Below are 18,383 nucleotides of genomic sequence, written 5' to 3' on the forward strand. Positions count from 1 at the left end.
GAAATTCTAATCTTCTAGCCTCTCAGGTCCCTGAGTCCTTACAACATTCTTGTAGCTTTTCTTTGTACTGCTTCCATCTCAGTAATGTCTTTCTTAAGAGAAGGTAACTAAAACTGTACTCCATGTACAATCTTGTCTATCTTTCATACAACTATAACATAATATCCCAACTTCTATACTTAATGCCCTGACTGACAAATACCTTCTTCACCACCCTGTCCACCTATAATGTTACTTTCACTGCTCACTGTGAGAGTCCTACCCTGGTTTGACTTCTCAAAATGCATCAATTTGCACTGATCTAGACTGAGCACTATTTGCCATTCCAGGCCCACTTACCAAGCCGATTGAGAAACTTTTGGAATTTTTCCTAACTTTCATCTCTGTTTCTGATACCACCTATTTTAATATCATCTGCATAGTTACTAATCATGTGTTGTATCTTCTCATCCAAGTTACTTATATAGATGATGAACAGCAATGGGTCCAATACGGATCCTTGTGACGTACCACTACTCACTGGCCTCCAGTCTGAAAACAAACTGTCCAATATCATATTTTGCTTCCAATTTTATGTCCACTTTGCTAGCTTTGCCTGGATCCTACCTAATCTAACCTTGCAGAGCAGCCACCTATGCAGGGTCTTATAAAGGCTTTACTAAAGTCCATATGGGCAATATCCACTCTTTGTCCTCATCAATCCTCTTGGTTACTTACAGTAAGAAATTGACAGTTTCCTTGATTACTATTGCAATATTGGAAGTATTCGGAGATTTAATGACCATTATTTTTCTGCCAACAAAGTTACTCTGATGAAGCCCAAGGTATATACATGACTGTGTTAAATTTATTATTTATGTGCTATTCCTCAGCAGTGTAATCTATAAATGCAGCATCAGTTTCTGCATATACAGTGATGGTCCAACCTCCTCCCTTGATCCCTCTACTAACTCTAACATATCACTGTTTGTCCAATGTCCTGATGAACAGGAAGTTCCAAGTCTGATGCAGATCCTGTCAGATGCTTAGTTTCCTAATCACTGACTCTAAACTGCTCTGCAGCGATTGATTATCTGATATTGAAGCAGAACAACTGGAACTTTAGTGACATGTTTGATCCTGAAGTGAACCATACACACATCTGTCTTTGCCTTCAATAATACAACTTACTTCTACCTTCATTATATTGTCCAACATTGCCTTTGTGTCAGTTGGCCTGTTGCTGAATGTTCATTCATGCCTTCCTTATATCTGGATTTACCTATTGCGATTTGCTCCCGGTTAACAACCATTAATGAATCTCTATATTTGAGATTATCTGATATCTCTCATTGTCTCATTCACCATTTGCAGTGCTTGCTGAACAATATTGTTTCATGGTTAAGAAAGTCTCCATTTTAGTTTCCTCATCTTTGTCTTTAAAGACTTCAATGTAGTTTGTATGACTGCTTCTGTACCTTTAAGAACTGAGCGTACCACATGGTTCAAATTTGATCCATTGTCACATCAGACATCTCTGTTTAGTTTCAGAATGGCTGCCTAAAATATTATATATTCTGTTGTTAGCCCTGTCTAGTCTGAGTGATAGTACTTGCAGCAACACCAAAGAAACCACAGACATGGGTTTGGAATGTTGCTGCTTATGAGGGAGAGACAGACAGACAGACAATCAGAGGCACAGAGACAGACAGTCAGACAATCAGAGACACAGAGACAGACAGAGAAAAAAAAGAGAGGGAGAGAGAGACAAACAGACAATCAGAGACAGACAGAGAAAAAGAGAGAGAGAAAGAGAGACAGACAAACAATCAGAGACACAGAGAGCCAGACAGGGAGAGAGAGAGAGAGAGCAAGACAGAGAGAGAGAGAGAGAGGAGGGGGGAGAGACAGACAGACAGACAGACAATCAGACACAGAGAGAAAAAGAGGGAGAGAGACAGACAGTGAGAGATGGGGGGAGAGAGAGAGGGAGAGACAATCAGAGGAACAGAGGGATAGACAGAGAGAAAAGGAGAGAGAGATAGACAGACAGACAGACAATCAGAGACAGAGAGAGACAGACAGAGAAAGAGTATGTCTGCATGTGTGTGTATGAGAGAGAGAGAGAGAGAGAGAGGTGACACTAGAGAACAGTTTGATAGAGTAGGAGCCTGTGTAGTGAATGAGGCAGGAACTGGATGTGCAAGATACTTCAGGAGCTCAAGACCTATGGGCAGGCTCAGTTTCTATGTATATGGGCACTATAGCGTTGTTCTTTGTGATGATGACATCATTGGGATCCTGAAGAAAATTCCAGAAAAGTGGAGCACAGTATAAATGCCCATGTCAGAGCTAGAATGATTGCGATATCAGTGAGCCTACTAGCATCATGAACTGTGGACCAGGATATCTACAAACACAAAAATAGATATTAGTCTAGCAATTTTAGACATTGTTGAAGAACTTAAATTAAGTGCATTAATGAAGCAGAGCTAATGTCTGAAGGAACAGACAATATCACCACCACCAAAAAGATGGTGCTTGAGGATCTGAGGCAGCTTTGTTTGGGCAACAACACTGATGTGTAAACACGAAACAGATCTACAGCAGCACATCCGCCATCTTCAAGTCTGAGTCATGTTGCTGCAGCCAGGTTTGGTGGGAAGCCAATAGCTCACAAGAGTTTTAAACATAACTAGTCTATGAGTAATGTGAATAAAAAAATGCAGAGGACCTTACCATGGCCACTACGGGAAACACTCAGTCCTTTTTGAAATGGTTCAGTGGTATGGTCATTGTAGAGCAGGGTACACCACACACAATGCAAGCAACACACACAAAATGTAGTTGACGTTTCGGAAGTGGCAGTTCTGAGTGAGCAATATGTGTCTGGCTGTTACATTGACTGAGTAAGTGACAATAACTATGTGAATAGACATCTTGGTGAGTCACTGTGTTATGGAGAATGTGTATATTTGGAATGTTTCTACCATGTTGTATACCCTCTTGGGAAGCACCTTCAGTATCATGAATGACATGGAGACTGAGTGACAGGAACAGCTGGGTTCACTTTCCTATTGGGGTTATGGGATGGCATCAATGAAACCTTCCAGGATGCCATCAATTGTAGAATTTCTGTCTCTCGAGTTGGCCAAAAATTTCAGGCTGCATATATTGAAACTGAGAATGAAGTGGTTGTGGCATCTGTACTGGGAACCAGAGATGTGCTTGTTGCAGACTGTATATACACAGCATTCAAGTGAAGCATGCAAACATGACCATAATTATCATGGAGCGTAATTAGTTCAAGTACTGATGGAAATTAGATTAGAATGGGAACATGCTAGTTTAGGGGCCTTCAAGCAGAGAATTGAGCAGCATAGCTGAAGCCATAAGCCAAGGCCCCAAGACACACACACCTTTGTGATTTTTATAACTGACTTGGACATGGAAATGGAAGGGTGGAAGTTTGCAGATGACATGGAGATTGGTGGTGTTGTGGATAGTGTAGAAGGTTTTCATAGGTTACAATGGAACATTGATAGGATGCAGAGCTGGGCTGAGAAATGGCAGATTGAGTTCAATCCTGAAATATGTGAAATGATACATTTTGGAAAGTCAAATGAAGTCAGAATACAGGGTTAATGACAGGGTTCTTAGCAGTGTGGAGGAACAGAGGAATCTTGGTGTCCACATCCATAGATCCTTCAAAGTTGCCATGCAAGTTGGGAGGATGATTAAGAAGGCACATGGAGTGTTGACCTTCATTAGTTGGGGGATTCACTTCAAGAGTCTTGAGCTAATGTTGCAACTCTATAAAACTGTAGGTAGACAACACTCAGAGTATGTAGCTCAGTTCTGGTTGCACATTATAGGAAGGATGTGGAAGCTTTAGAGAGTGTGCAGAGGAGATTTACTAAGATGCTGCCTGGATTAAAGAACATGTTTTATGAGGAAAGATTGAGTGAGCGAAGGCTTTTCTCTTTGGAGCGAAGGAGGACGAGAGGAGTATAAGCTGATAAGAGGCATAGACAGAGTGGACAGCTACTGTCTTTATCCCAGGTCTGAAATGGCTGATATGAGAGTGCATAGTTTTGAGGTGATTGCAGGAAAGTATAAGGGGGATGCTAGAGGTGGGTTTGGGGATCTGGTAGAGACAGATACATTAGGGAGATTCAAGAGAGTCTTAGGTAGGCACATGGATGAAAGAACAACTAAAGGGCTATGTGGGAGAGAAGGGTTAGATTGGCCTTAAAGTAGGTTAAATAGTTGGCACAGACTGTGGGCTAAAGGGTCCGGATGCTGCTATACTGTTCTACACACTATGTTCTAATCTCAAGTGGGAGCAGGCAAGCCTAGAGTGCAATGGATTCCCAAAGTGTAGAGATAATGGAAAGTGTTTACATTGCAGGAAGGCTTTGGTGAAATCTTGAATAGCACTGGCTGGGGAAAAGAACAGAGATACAATATTAAGTCAGTTCGGTTTCTTTAATAATCTGAGCAATGGAAATTCAGGCCTGGGCAACCTGTGAGTTATGGGATGTCTCAGTGTGCTGTAGTTCCGGCCCGGTAGGACTTTAAGTGACGTGCTTCAGTGGGAACAGAGCCCAAGATAGATTAAAGCAAAGAAGGGAAGAGAAGTATGGCTCAGGAGCTGGGTAGATACAAGAAAAGTCAGGGAGCATTACAGTATGAAAACACACGAAGGTGAGCAGTACTGACAGGCAATGAAGGGAATAATTGTCACCATTAAATCTCATGGTATTTCCTAGTTTACTGAATATATTGATTATTAACTTATTGCAAACAGAAGATAATTGAATCTATCAGGTCTGTGCCAGCACCAAGGAAGCAATCTCATTAATCCGATTGCCCCCCCTTACTTCTCTGTGCTTCTTCCACCAACTCTCCCTTACAGCAGCCTGTACCTCTCATTTGATACCAGTAGCCATTTACCCATACTAAGGGGCAAGTCACAGTGGACAATTAGCCTCCCTGCACGTCGTTGGGATGTGGGAGGAAACAGGAGCACACAGAGGAAATGCGTGTAGATATGGGGAGGACATGACTCATCGTCAGTGTTGAACCAGGTCGCTGGAGCTGTCAGGAAGCAACACTAAATGCGTATTACATGAATACTTCTTTCCTATTTACCATAACATTCCAATTCCATATAAACCTCACATCCAGTCTCATTTACTGTTTCCTTCACATCCAGTCTCATTCACTGTCCTTCTCACTCCTCGTCTCATTCACTGTCCCTCTCACTCCTGTCTTATTCACTGTCCCTCTCACTCCTGTCTCATTCACTGTCCCTCTCACTCCTGTCTTATTCACTGTCCCTCTCACTCCTGTCTTATTCACTGTCCCTCTCACTCCTGTCTCATTCACTGTCCCTCTCACTCCCCATCTCATTCACTGTCCCTCTCACTCCTGTCTCATTCACTGTCCCTCTCACTCCCCATCTCATTCACTGTCCCTCTCACTTCATGTCTCATTCACTGTCCCTCTCACTCTTGTCTCATTCAGTCCCTCTCACTCCCCGTCTCATTCAGTCCCTCTCACTCCCCGTCTCATTCACTGTCCCTCTCACTCCTGTCTCATTCACTGTCCCTCTCACTCCCTGTCTCATTCACTGTCCCTCTCACTCCTGTCTCGTTCACTGTCCCTCTCACTCCCCATCTCATTCACTGTCCCTCTCACTCCCCGTCTCATTCACTGTCCCTCTCACTCCCAGTCTCATTCACTGTCCCTCTCACTCCCCGTCTCCTTCACTGTCCCTCTCACTCCCCATCCCATTCACTGTCCCTCTCACTCCCCGTCTCATTCACTGTCCCTCTCACTCCAGTCTCATTCACTGTCCCTCTCACTGCCCATCTCCTTCACTGTCCCTCTCACTCCCAGCCTCTTACAAGACGTTTATTAATTACTTTTTAATATTGAGTTTTAAAATGTTATGTTAATGTAAACTTTATGTTGCAACATGTTCAACTTTATAAAGATGAAGATATTAATGTAACAATTGCAGAGAAGTCTGAGCCAAATGTGCATGAGACCTACTGTACATGAAGAACTGATTTACTGGAAGCATGAGTGCTTGAAGTAGATACTTTAGAGATTCAAGTACAGTTTCTAGTGAAGTATTTTGATGACTGTTTTGTTTGGTTAAAATTATAAATGTATTATATGTAAGAAACAAATTATTGTATAATTTCAGTTACACAATTTTCTGATGATATAATTTAGTATTTGGAGATAATTGATGACATACAATAGTTTATCACTTTGTTTCAAAGGTGAACAAGTGTGCAAAATACTGTACGTGTGCGTCTGACTGTGCCATGTGTAATGTCATTATGACATTGATGTGGCAGATGCGGCTGTTCATTTTGAGAAAGGCTGCCTTCAGTCAGGAATATTTTGTTGTTAACTCTGTCTGGACTGAATGGAAGTACTTGCGGCAACACCAAAGAAACCACACAGACACTCCATTTACGTTCTTCTCTGTACCTCCTTCCACCTTAGTACCGCCTTGAGATAACCATGCTCCTCTAATTTCCCATCCCTGAGTTTAAATATTCATCACAGGTGCAATGTCAATAGCTGACATGTCCCACGCCCTGAACACTTGTCAGAAGCCCTCTACCTCTCTAGCCTTTCCTCCTATAAGATGTTCTGAAAAACGTCCTTGATTAAATATTTGGCTTCCATCCAAACTTTCCCTCACATGGCTAGTTATTATTTTCTGTGTGATAATGCTCCTCTGAAGTCACTTATAATGGTTTGTTACATTAAAAGAACAATATGAATGAAAGTTGTCACTGCTGCAAAGTATTACATAATAGGGCAGAGTTGTTTTGCCACTGAACATTGTTAAGTCTTGAGGTCTGCTATCTGTGCTCTAACAATGAACTGCAGAAATTTTTAGTTATTCAGGACAGCCATATAAAATAGGCTGCATGCCTCTGTGCTGTTACTATAGTAATAGTCTTATTCCTTTTATTGACTTTTACTTGTGTCTCTTGGTTTATAGGATCTATATTTGAATACAATGAATATTATCCTCTCTATACCTCCAACAGTGATTTCTGCAAATTACTAGGTAATTTGAGTCTACTTGCCACTGATGTTTGACTGGGGCAACTCAGAAGTAAAAATAAACTCCGGAGTTCTTCATTATTATACCCCACATTTTTCAAAAAAGATTTTTATAAATTACGAAGATGCTTAAGATTTGAAGGTTAGTACGCAGGCATAAATCAAAGTTACCAGGACTTCATGGGAATAACCTGCTATTTTCTTTAAGATGTGTGTTAAATGTGGTATGGTTTAAAGCTGTACGGTTAGTTTTTGCTAGTTGGTAAATGTATTTTGAACAGTTATGTGTTGTAATGCAAGGATTAATAGTTGTTCTTAAAATTTGTTGAAAACAATGTACTTGTTGCGTTTGCATTTAATTAATTGACTAAATGTAAAATCTATTGCATGCTGTTTTGCAAGAGTTTTTTTTACTGAAGGGCTCAAAATGTTTGTAGAATGGGATGGTAATGAGGGTTTGGGAGAAGTGACGTACATAGATGTCACCTACATCCATGAGTGTATATCAATTTCTTCCCAAAGTGTGGACTGTAACACCAGCTGGAGTTACATTTGGTTGTGTGCCTTGGACGCTGGATACCCCTAACTAGTTGATTTCTAATAGGTTTTTGCCCTCCTAGCATAGCTCTGGTGTTTCCAGTAAATTCTGGACTAGCTGCTCTCTGTTTGGTCTCTGCGCACATCTGCAAAGGCGACTCCCCTTCGTCAGACCAGTCATTCCACCCTTGCCAGCTTCTGCACACTGCTCTCCGTCTGTCCTCCGCACCCCCATCATCAATCATCAACCACATGATGGCCTTGGTTCTCTACTCTCACCTTAAGTCAAGCCCATACACTCTTTGAACTAGCTTTCCACTTCCACTGGCATTCTGGCCTCCCACTCCATTCCTGGGACTGATCTCTGCATCTCCACTTTTGGTTGGGTCTCTCCTCTTCTATTGTTGGACTGGCAGCTCTCATTTCTGGATGGGTTGCCTCTCACAATGCCAGGCTGAGTCTCCTTCTCTGTTGATCAGAGTGTCTCTTTTGCTGACACAATAATGAAAACCTTCTCTATAGACTGTACATAAGGGTGTGAGTTTCAGCCTTTTCAAACTCCGGTGGTGTGCATGAAGATTTTCCCCATCTGCATACTACATTCTGTTTGCAAAATGAGCAGGTCTCATGAGAACACGAGACTTCTACTAAGATGGAACTTAAACTCAGTTTTTATAGTTCTTACTGTGGGAGAATAAACAAATATAATTCTGGTACTTTTTGCTCAAAGTTATATGTCATTTTCAACAAATGATTCAACCTGGAAATTGGGCCCATTTTTTTGGTGTTTTATGGGTAAATTGTGTAAAGCTTTTTTTTAACCTGAAAAGGTCCATTTCCTTTTGAAAGTTCTCCTTCACAAAATTGCACCAATCTTGCAGCCTTGATTCACCCTAGCAATGCTGACATTTTTTCCAGAGTAATTTTTGCCTTCCTGAGAGAAATTAAGTCAATAACGTGGAACCTAGAATCTAAAACCTTTGTTTTACAACTCCCAATATAACAAGAAATCAGCGAAAATACATGAATTAAAGTGTCCCCAATGAGCATCAATGTGCAGCTGTCCAGATCCACATTACCCGAGCTTTGAACGCTCATGTCACAGCTGAATCTTTAATACTTATTGTAGCTATACCCAGTAGAGATACATATTTCTGAAGCGAGGCTTGAGGCTACTCAGGATAGAAGACTTGTTTGGTGCTAATGATTATACCCACACAATTTGAAGACAAGTCCCCACTTCACCGCTATCTTCTCTCATCTCATGGCAGCTTTTTCTGCTGCTGTACAGCAGATGACATAGACTCAGTTCTTTAAGGCTGAGACCACTTTTCCCATGATTCCTTATAGCATTGACACTGTGGCTGTGATCAGGTCTTAAAAGTAAGTTTTTCATAACTTAGTTGTGTTTTTTTTTAATTCCTCAGCTAGCCTTCGTAGCAAATGCAGCATCCGCTTAACACCCAAATAGAGGTGAATTCTAATGTTGAGGTATATTTAGATTCAAAGTTAAATCCATACTGTCTAGTGAATTTTCAATTCATTCTTTAGTATAGTTACATTTTCACTTTCAAGGTTTTATCCACTCCTTATTGCTACAAAGCAGTGGCTGTCTTGCTCTGATACTTTGTAGTGTGAATGAACATTTAGATTTAGATTCTCAGAACAGCTGCAGTTAGAAACTGTGCAGAGCACAAATCAAATACAGTGTGATTATAGGTTAAAAATAAATCATATGATTTATTGGTAAATGTATTAACACTTCAGAATTATATACCAACTTTCTTGCTAACTGCAAAAAGCGGATTCCTCCTTACAACCTCAGGGCAGTGTGAAACATAAGTATCATCTGAAATGTCTTAGAAATGAACTGAGAGATCCAATGTTCCATTAGAGTTATTGGCTAATTTCCAACAGAGTACTACTATATGATAGCTGATTCGTTCATGATTCCAGCAATATGCAGATACTTAGGAAGCTGAAAGTAAGTGTTGTGTAATTTAATTTTTGAGGTATTTCTATGAATTTCAGCAGAATTATGTTTTCATTCATCTTAGCGGCATTGAGAATATGAACTTTATATTTCCATCATTCTATCATTTGGATGTTAACTAAAAATTCCTAACAAATACATCTAGATTGAGTGGACAACTGTTATTATGATATTATTGTCTGCAATTTGTGCTAATGGTAATTGTGCATTGACTTTGACATTTGTACATTTCTAGTGTAGCATGCAGTGCTATCATTGATCAGCTGAAATTTGTACTCTATCCATGCACACAGCAAGTAGAGTACACAGCGGGTCTAAATATATACTGGCAAAATTAAATCAATTTCTTTGCATTATACTAAAACTCCCCTGTTTTTAAAGTTTCTGTTTATGTTCACTTAAAGGTCCCAGAAGCACCAGCAGGTATCAGGGTGCAAATTAATGCAGGGACACAGCCTTTTTTTTGGGGGGGGGAGGAAATTGAAACCTTTTGAGGGCAGATAAAGTTTCCATGATTAATTGTATGAAAAGTTTTGTATCAGTCATAAGTTTACCATAATATTACAGAGCTGAATCCATTTCAGTTGTTCTGACACAAGTCACTGTATTTGTTTAGGTAGATCTGTTTCCTAGCTTAATCTGGAGGAAACACAACTAAACACCAGTTTAAATGAAATTAGCTTTGCCTGACTTCACCTTAAAATTCCATGATGAAGTGTGATCAGCTAGTTAGCTGTATCTTGTAATTTGTCTTACAGAAAAGTGTAATACTGTACAGATATTTGGGATTATATTTATATTTATATTGAAGCATTATAGGAATTTTCCAAGTAGAACTGAGGCCATAGATTATTTCAACAATTAAAAAAATCTAAACAATTTGCTTTAAGAAAAACCTGCTATATTTATTTGGCAGTACATGTATATTTTTCATGAACATGGTTCCAGCAAAGCATTTAGTTTAAGCCTGCTTCATGAATACCAGACGTGACGGTAGCAAAATGTGACCCACATGTTAATCCCACTAACCTGCTGTGAGAAGATTTTTAGCCTTCATTTGCTATGGAGATTAAGGTTTGAGGAACATGGCCAGAAACTGGACTTCACCCAGAATGGGCAGTCAGACTCATGCAGTAAAATGTGACCTGTGTGGATCTCAACAAACACCACATGGTCATACCATCTTCTCTGTACTGTTCATTGGGAAGTGTCGGACCCTGGTGAAACTCTCCTCATGGCAACCAGAGAACGCTTGCACAAAAATTACTGGGAATTGTGGCAAGATTACCGGAGAAATGAGAGTTGTGTCCATCTGTGTATGTAGGCCACCCCACATGATCATCTGCCATGAAAAGATTCGGTACTATAGGTGCCCCATGTCACTGTGAGGTACACAGTGATCAATAGGCAGGGATGGCAGGATGTAGCTATGATGCGCAGAGTACAAAAAGGCTGCGGTCACTAACGGAGAAAGTGGTAATGGGGTCTGAAATGTCCTGAGCACTGTTAGAAACTGTGTGCAAGATATCAACAGAATGGAATTGACATCCCATTGGTGATCTCAGCACAATGTCCTCTCAACTTACTTTGTGACAGTTCAATAAAGGTAGTAAGTTCCTTTGAAAATCTCTAATTTATGCTGGCAAGGGAGGAAAATTGTAAACTTCAGCTTGAGATATATTTGAGGGTGTTACTGAAACCCCAGAAGGAAATCAGATGTGTTAAGGTGAATAGAACAGAAGTTCCTGTACACTCTTCCAATGTTCGTTACCTCAGGCACAATTTGCTCTGGTTTAATCACTTATATGCACAAATCTTTACCTTTCTAGTGGTAGAGATCATAAGCATTCCACATTTGGGAAAATGAGTAAGTAGTTGCTATGCTGTTTGCAAATGAAACTAATCCAGCTGACAGTGGAAGAAGCAAATACTCAAGATATTGAATAGTGTAAATCAAACAAATTGTGTAAATTAAGCAAACAGTCTTGGATGGTCTCAAGCTTCTTAATTGTCATTGGAGTGACATTCATTCAACTAATTAGAAAGTGCTTCATCATAAGCTTGAACTCTACTTATGACAGAAAGGCAGGTACTGTAGTGTCTGGTTGTTGAGTTCTGCAAAACAAAATGTCCTGTCTTTACCTGAACTTGGAGCCAAAGTAATTATGCAATTAGTCAAAATAAGTATCTACGTATTAATGTTCTATGTGGTAAAGTGAACATAATGTGCAGTTACTGGCAAAAACTCTTAAAGCAGCCATTCTTATGTTTAATAATTGCTGCAGACAGTAGGGCTGAATTGGATAAGCAGATGTTGGGAGTATTGAGATGGATATATGAAATTCTATGGAATCAGCTAGAAACTAGAAACTCTCATTGGGACATATGGAGACATCTGCCCATCAAATAACCATCCAGGTATGTATCCTTCAAAAGCAACTCGGATAATAATTCCCCATTCCTAGTTCCCTCTCTCATCACCTTCCTCTGGTGCTCCTCCTCCTTTGCCTTCTTCCACAGTCTTTTACCCTCTCCTATAAAATTCCCCCTCCTCCAGCCATTTATCTCTTCCCCCAATCAACTTCCCAGCTCTTTATTCACCCCCGCTCCTCCTCCCAGTTTCATCTATCACCCACCACCTTGTGCTTCTTTCTCCCCTCCCCTCACCTTTTTTCTCTAATTTCTCATCTTCTTCTCCAGTCCTGATGAAGGGTCTCGGCCTGAAACATTGACTGTTTATTTATTTCCATAGATACTGCCTGACCTGCTGAGTTCCTCCAGCATTTTGTTTGTTGCCTTGGATTTCCAGCATCTGCAGATTTTCTCATGTTTGTGTGCAGAGAGGAACGACCAATTTAATTAGTGGTCCAGCAGGTTTTATCACATACCTTTAAGGATTCTATTCTGCTCAAGACCTGTGCTACTTCTGCATTGTGTTCACACATTATAATATTGATAACAAATTTGTCTGTTTTCTCTGTGTGACTGCTGCATCAACTGCTGAGCACTAAAACATTTTTAAAATCTCATTTCCTCATCCCACTACATGTATTATTTTATTTTTGTGTAAGGCCATCCTTGTTTTCAGTCCAAAGATAAAGAATGATATAGGAAGTTGTCAGAAAAAAAACTTTTTTAAAACACTGTCTATGAGCAGAAGAATTATATCTACGTGGCAGAAAAGCCGTAAGGCAAAAGAATCGATGCCCATCCAAAGTTCTGATGATAAGCTTCTTGTCCTTCTTTGCTGACGGAGTGTGATCATGCTTTTCCAGAAGGCAGAATTCCTTTGGTAATATGTTATCAAAGCAGCACTTTCAAGATCATGCCACATCTGTATGCATATCCACAAAGAATAAATGAATGAAAATAATTTTCTGTTTATTTGCGACTCAGAACTTAAGATAGTATTTGTTCAGTTGATTACTTCTGATGTTTTTAGCTGGAAGTACTGTTGTTGCCAGGGGCAAAAGAAGTGTTTTTTCTGTGACATAATTATAATGATTCTCTTCAAAACTCGAAGGGGTCTATTGTCACCCTGATTCTGGGGGGAAATATGCAATGAATTCCAAGCACTGAATTTTTCTGATGCTTCCATAATTCTACCAAAGATTTCATATTGAACACATGATTTTAAAAAAAACCCTGATTGTTCACTCTGTTGTTCTTAAACTATGTTCAGTGCTACAGCATTTAAAGCAGTTTTAATTCCACGTCATTTTGCTCTGAACATTGTCAACAATCATAGTAATACAACCAGGGCCAATGCAGAAGTATTAAAAGTGGTTACATACGTGGAAACTTCTGAAAATGTTCTTGATCAAATTTGCTTTGATTGTAGGATGTGAAGGGTAAATGTGGGCTCTGTGTGATTTGTTTTTTTTCCCCCTCAGTCACCTATCCTATTAGTTGGGGGTTAGGGTATTAAAGATGCCATGCAAGTTACCAAAGCTCTCTAATTGCTTTCTTGCTAAAGGGGTTTCCATAAGCCTATCTAATTAGCATTGAAAGAGCAGACAATTTAGGACACCATTAATTTGTAATTGGTTTTTAGTGTGGATGTTGGTAACTTAATACCATAAACCAGCAATTTCATGCAGACTGAAGACATCTTAAACAAAAGCACTATTTAAAACAAACCAGACAGATAGGTTCTGTAACATTTGGTTTTCGGATCTTTCCTGTTCTTGTCTAAAATTTCAAAGCCTCTAGCAAATGGTCAAGCTATTGCTGAAGTACTTGTAACATCACTGATGAGGTGTCCGAGCTTAGCATCATGCAGATGTTTCTGTAGGAACTACCTCCTGGGACACAGTGACTACCAGGAAGAGTCTGGTTGATGACCAAGAAAGTTTGGTGGCTACTGGAAAGACAGTTGGCAGCCTGGAAAGACAGCAAACCAGGGTGGGGTGGGTTAGCAGCCCTCACTGCAGCTCCTGTAAAGGAGTACCCGAGAAATCTACAGATCAAAGAATGGAAAGATACCCCCAGGGAAGCCCGAGACGGGGTGTGGAAGAGCTTCCCAGCTGGATGGACACAAGGCTACCGACCCAGTGCAATGGACAAACGACAACCGGTAGACAGTGCATCTGTGGCAACATTTGTAAGAACCAAAGAGGCTTGAAAATCCACCGGTCAAGGATGAAGTGTAAAGAGCAACAGAGAACACCACAATGCGCAGATTGCCAATCTGGTGAGACAGAGGAGGAGCAGGGTCAGGAAGCACCCCACAGTACGCAGAGCCTCCGCGTGGTGCCAGCTGTGCATCCCAACATCACATCTCAGACCGTGTGGATCAGATGGCCCAAAACCTGCCAGACAGCAGAGCGGCAAAGATTTGCTGAGGATGTAGATCTAGTATTGGAAACAGTGGCCAAAGGTGGTGTGGAGAGGAGATTGCAGATAATGACAACAGTGATCATAACTGTGGTAGCAGAAAGTTTTGGTACTGAGGAAGAGGAGTGGGCCAAACAGCCGTATGTTAAAAACAACAGAGCCACCAAAATCCACAACATCTGGAAAGAACTCAAGGCGCTGAAGCAACAACATAAATTAGCAAACCATGAGGAAAGGGCACCACTGGCAGAGCTGCGTGTGATGCTGAGGAAAAGGCTCATAACTCTGAGAAGAGCGGAGCAACATCGGAGGCGCAGGAGAGGAAGAGCACAGGAAAGATCTGCATTTATCAGTAAGCCATTTCAGTTCACCAAACAGCTGCTGCGTCAGAAGAGAAGTGGAAAGCTGTCCTGCACAAAGGAACAGATGGACCACCATCTTTGAAGCACCTTCAGTAACCCGGACAGAGAAGTTGAACTGGGAGACTGTGATGTCCTCACCGCCCCCGCAGAACCAACAGAGGCTTTCAACCTACGAGAGCCTCTCTTCAAGGAGGTTCAGCAAGTAGTCAAGAGAGCCAGAGCTGGCTCAGCTCCTGGTCCGAGTGGCACGACCTACAACATCTACAAACGCTGCCTCTGGCTTCTCCGGTGGCTGTGGAGAATCCTCAAGGTCATCTGGAAGAGAGGCAAAGTGCCCAAGCAATGGAAGTATGCAAATGGAGTGTGGATTCCAAAAGAAGAGAACTCCTAGAACATCAGCCAGTTTAGGATAATATCCTTGCTGAGTGATGAAGGGAAGATCTTCTTCAGTGTGGAAGCGCCTAACAGAATACTTCCTGAGGGACAATTACGTCAACACCTCTGTCCAGAAGGGTGGCGTTCCAAGGGTACCAGGCTACTTGGAGCACACTGGAGTCATCACACAGCTCCTGAGAGAGAATAAGGGTGACTTAGTGGTTTTGTGGTTGGATTTGGCCAATGCCTATGGATCAATCCCCCACAAGGTTGTTGAAGATGCTCTGAAGAGGCACCATGTCCCTGAAGGAATCAGAGGCCTCCTTATGGACTACTACTACGAGTTCCTCCTGAGAGTCTCACAGGGCCAATAACATCAGACTGGTGCAGGCTGGAGACTGGTATCATCACAGGCTGCACCATCCCAGTCATCCTTTTTGCCCTGGCAATGACATGCTGGTAAAATCTGCAGAGCCAGAGTGTCGAGGCCCGAAATCAGGATCTGGGATCCGCCAACCACCAATACAAGCCTTCATGGATGATCTGACTATCACTACAGAGTCAGTGCCTGGTGCTAGGTGGATTCTTAAGGGGCTGGAAAGGTTGATGAGGTGGGCAAGAATGTCCTTTAAGCCTGCAAAATCAAGATCTGTCATGCTGAAGAGGGGGAGAGTACAGGAGAAATTTTGTTTCCTATTCCAATTCCTACCATCACAGAGAACCCTGTTAAAAGTCTTGGGAAGATGGTTGATGCAACACTGAGAGATAAGGCGGCAATAAGAAACGCCTGTGGGGAGTTTGAACAATGGTTGCAAGAGGTTGACAGGACTGGACTTCCAGGGCGGTTTAAGGCATGGATTTACCAGCACGGTATACGACCAAGAATCCTTTGGCCACTGCTTCTCTATGAGTGTCCAATTTCCACCGTTGCTGAATTAGAGAGGGTAGTCAGCTGGTTCCTGCGAAGATGGCTGGGTTTACCAAGGAACATCAGCAGCATCGCTCTGTACGGGAATAACTGCAAACTGAGGCTCCCCTGAAATCCATCGAGGAGGAGTTCAAGGTTTTGTGAGCAAGAGAGGTGCTGCAGTTCCGGGAATCTTCAGATCCAAAGGTTGCTGGAGCAAGAGTGGCGGTGATAACTGGAAGAAAGTGGAGAGCAGGAGCTGCAGTGGAAGAAGCTGAGACGTGACTGCGCCACAAAGTGCTGGTGGGGGCCGTCGCCGAGGGGAGAGTTGGACTTGGAAGCCTCGAAGTCCCTCATTTTGACAAAGTGCAAGGGAAAGAGCGATGAGAACTGGTCCGGAATGAAGTAAGGGCAGCTGTGGAAGAGGAGGGGACCAGCAGAGCAGTGGCAATGAAACAGCAAGGAGCCTGGACCAAATGGGAGCAGGTGATCAAGCGAAAGATCATGTGGAACGATCTCTGGAAGGTGGATCCACCCCACATCAAGTTCCTTATCCAGGCTGTTTATGACGTCTTTCCTAGCCCATCCAACCTGCACTGCTGGGGCTTCGTAGAATGACCAGCTTGCCCCCCCGTGAGAAGACTGGTACACTAGAGCATATTCTGAGCTGCTGCCCCAGAGCTCTTGTCGATGGCCATTATCGATGATGGAATGACCAGGTCCTCCGGACAATTTCTGAGACAATCTGCAGCACCCTTAACATCTGCCGGAAAACAAGTCCGGTCAAGAATACCATCTGCTTTGTCAAAGAGGGGGAAAGACCAACAGAACACCAGAAAGCAACCAGGTTGCTCTTCACTGCACAGGACTGGAAGCTAAAAGCAGACCTGGGAAAACAGCTGCAGTTTCTTCCCCACATCACAGAGACTACATTGCGGCCCGACATTGTGTTGTAGTCCGACTCATTGAAGCACGTTCTTATGCTTGAGCTTACCGTGCCGTGGGAAGAAAGCATGGAGGAGGCCTACGAGCGGAAAAGAGCCAAGTAAGAAGATCTGAAGAGCAATTGCCAAAGAAGAGGCTGGAGAGCAAAGTGTTGGCCCGTGGAGGTCAGGTGTCATGGCTTTGCAGGCCAGTCGCTCTGCAAAGTATACACTGCACTTGGAATCACAGGAAAGAGAAGAAGGAGAGCCATTTCTACCACCACAGATGCAGCAGAGAAAGCGTCAGGATGGCTCTGGATAAAGAGGGCAGATCCATGGGTTGCTGCTAAGGCACAGGCCGGGGTCTGATCAACCCCGGTCGGGTCACCTGGGCGAGGGTGTATGATGTTGAAAGATCTGAAACACCTGACGACCCCAGGTAACATCACTGATGATGTGCCCTAGTTTAGCATCATGCAGATGTTTCTGTAAAAAGAAGTACATTTAGTTGCTTGCCCCAAGGCACATCTCTTCCAGACCTGGTGTCCTTCTGTTTTTCTATGAGTAGGAGAATGGAAAGAGGCTATATAGAAAAGAGCAAAAAATTGAAGGAGGAGGGAAAGAAAGACACATAGTGTAAGGATTGTTACTGGAGATCCTTGACTAACATTTTAATTCCGCTTCCCATTCCCATTTCGGTATGTCCATCCATGGCTTCCTCTACTGTCATGATGAGGCCACACTCAGGTTGGGGGAGGAGCACCTTATATTCCTTTTGGGTGGCCTCCAATCTGATGGTGTGAACATCGATTTCTCGAACTTCCGGTAATTGCCCCCCCATTCCCTTTTACCCTTCTCACCTTGCCCCTTCCCTTTCTTCCACGGCCTTCTGTCCTTTCCAATCAGATACTCCCTTTTCCAGCCCTGTACCTCTTTCACCAATCAACTTCCCAACTCTTTCCTTCACCCCTCCTCCCTTTCCGGTTTCACCTATCACCTTGTGTTTCTTCCTCCCCTCCCCCCACCCTCTAACCCTGACTCCTCATCTTTTTTCCTCCAGTCCTGCCAAAACGTTGACTGTACTCCATAGATGCTGCCTGGCCTGCTGAGTTCCTCCAGCATTTTGTGAGCGTTATTTGGATTTCCAGCATCTGCAGATTTCCTCTTGTTTGTGATTTTAATTCCACTGTCCTTTCCCTTCACATCTCTCCTGTACACTCTGCAACCAGTATGAGCCCATCTGAATGAAATCTGAGCTATTTTCTACTTACAACTCTGGAACCAAACCTTCATGCCTCCTTCATGTTCCAGGAGCCCTCTGGGTGATTTTTCCATTACTGGCTGCCTGTTCTTGTCAGAAACAACCACAGCCA

The 18,383-nt window shown here is 42.4% G+C and overlaps 1 pseudogene; it reads left to right on the top strand.

Annotated features, from left to right (window-relative positions):
- The first annotated feature begins 14,080 nt into the window (after window positions 1-14,080).
- On the top strand, window positions 14,081-17,379 carry LOC140200923 (uncharacterized; annotated as a pseudogene).
- The last annotated feature ends 1,004 nt before the right edge of the window (window positions 17,380-18,383 follow it).

This window comes from Mobula birostris, chromosome 7 (genome assembly GCF_030028105.1).
Source record: "Mobula birostris isolate sMobBir1 chromosome 7, sMobBir1.hap1, whole genome shotgun sequence".
In the NCBI taxonomy this organism is placed as follows: domain Eukaryota; kingdom Metazoa; phylum Chordata; class Chondrichthyes; order Myliobatiformes; family Myliobatidae; genus Mobula; species Mobula birostris.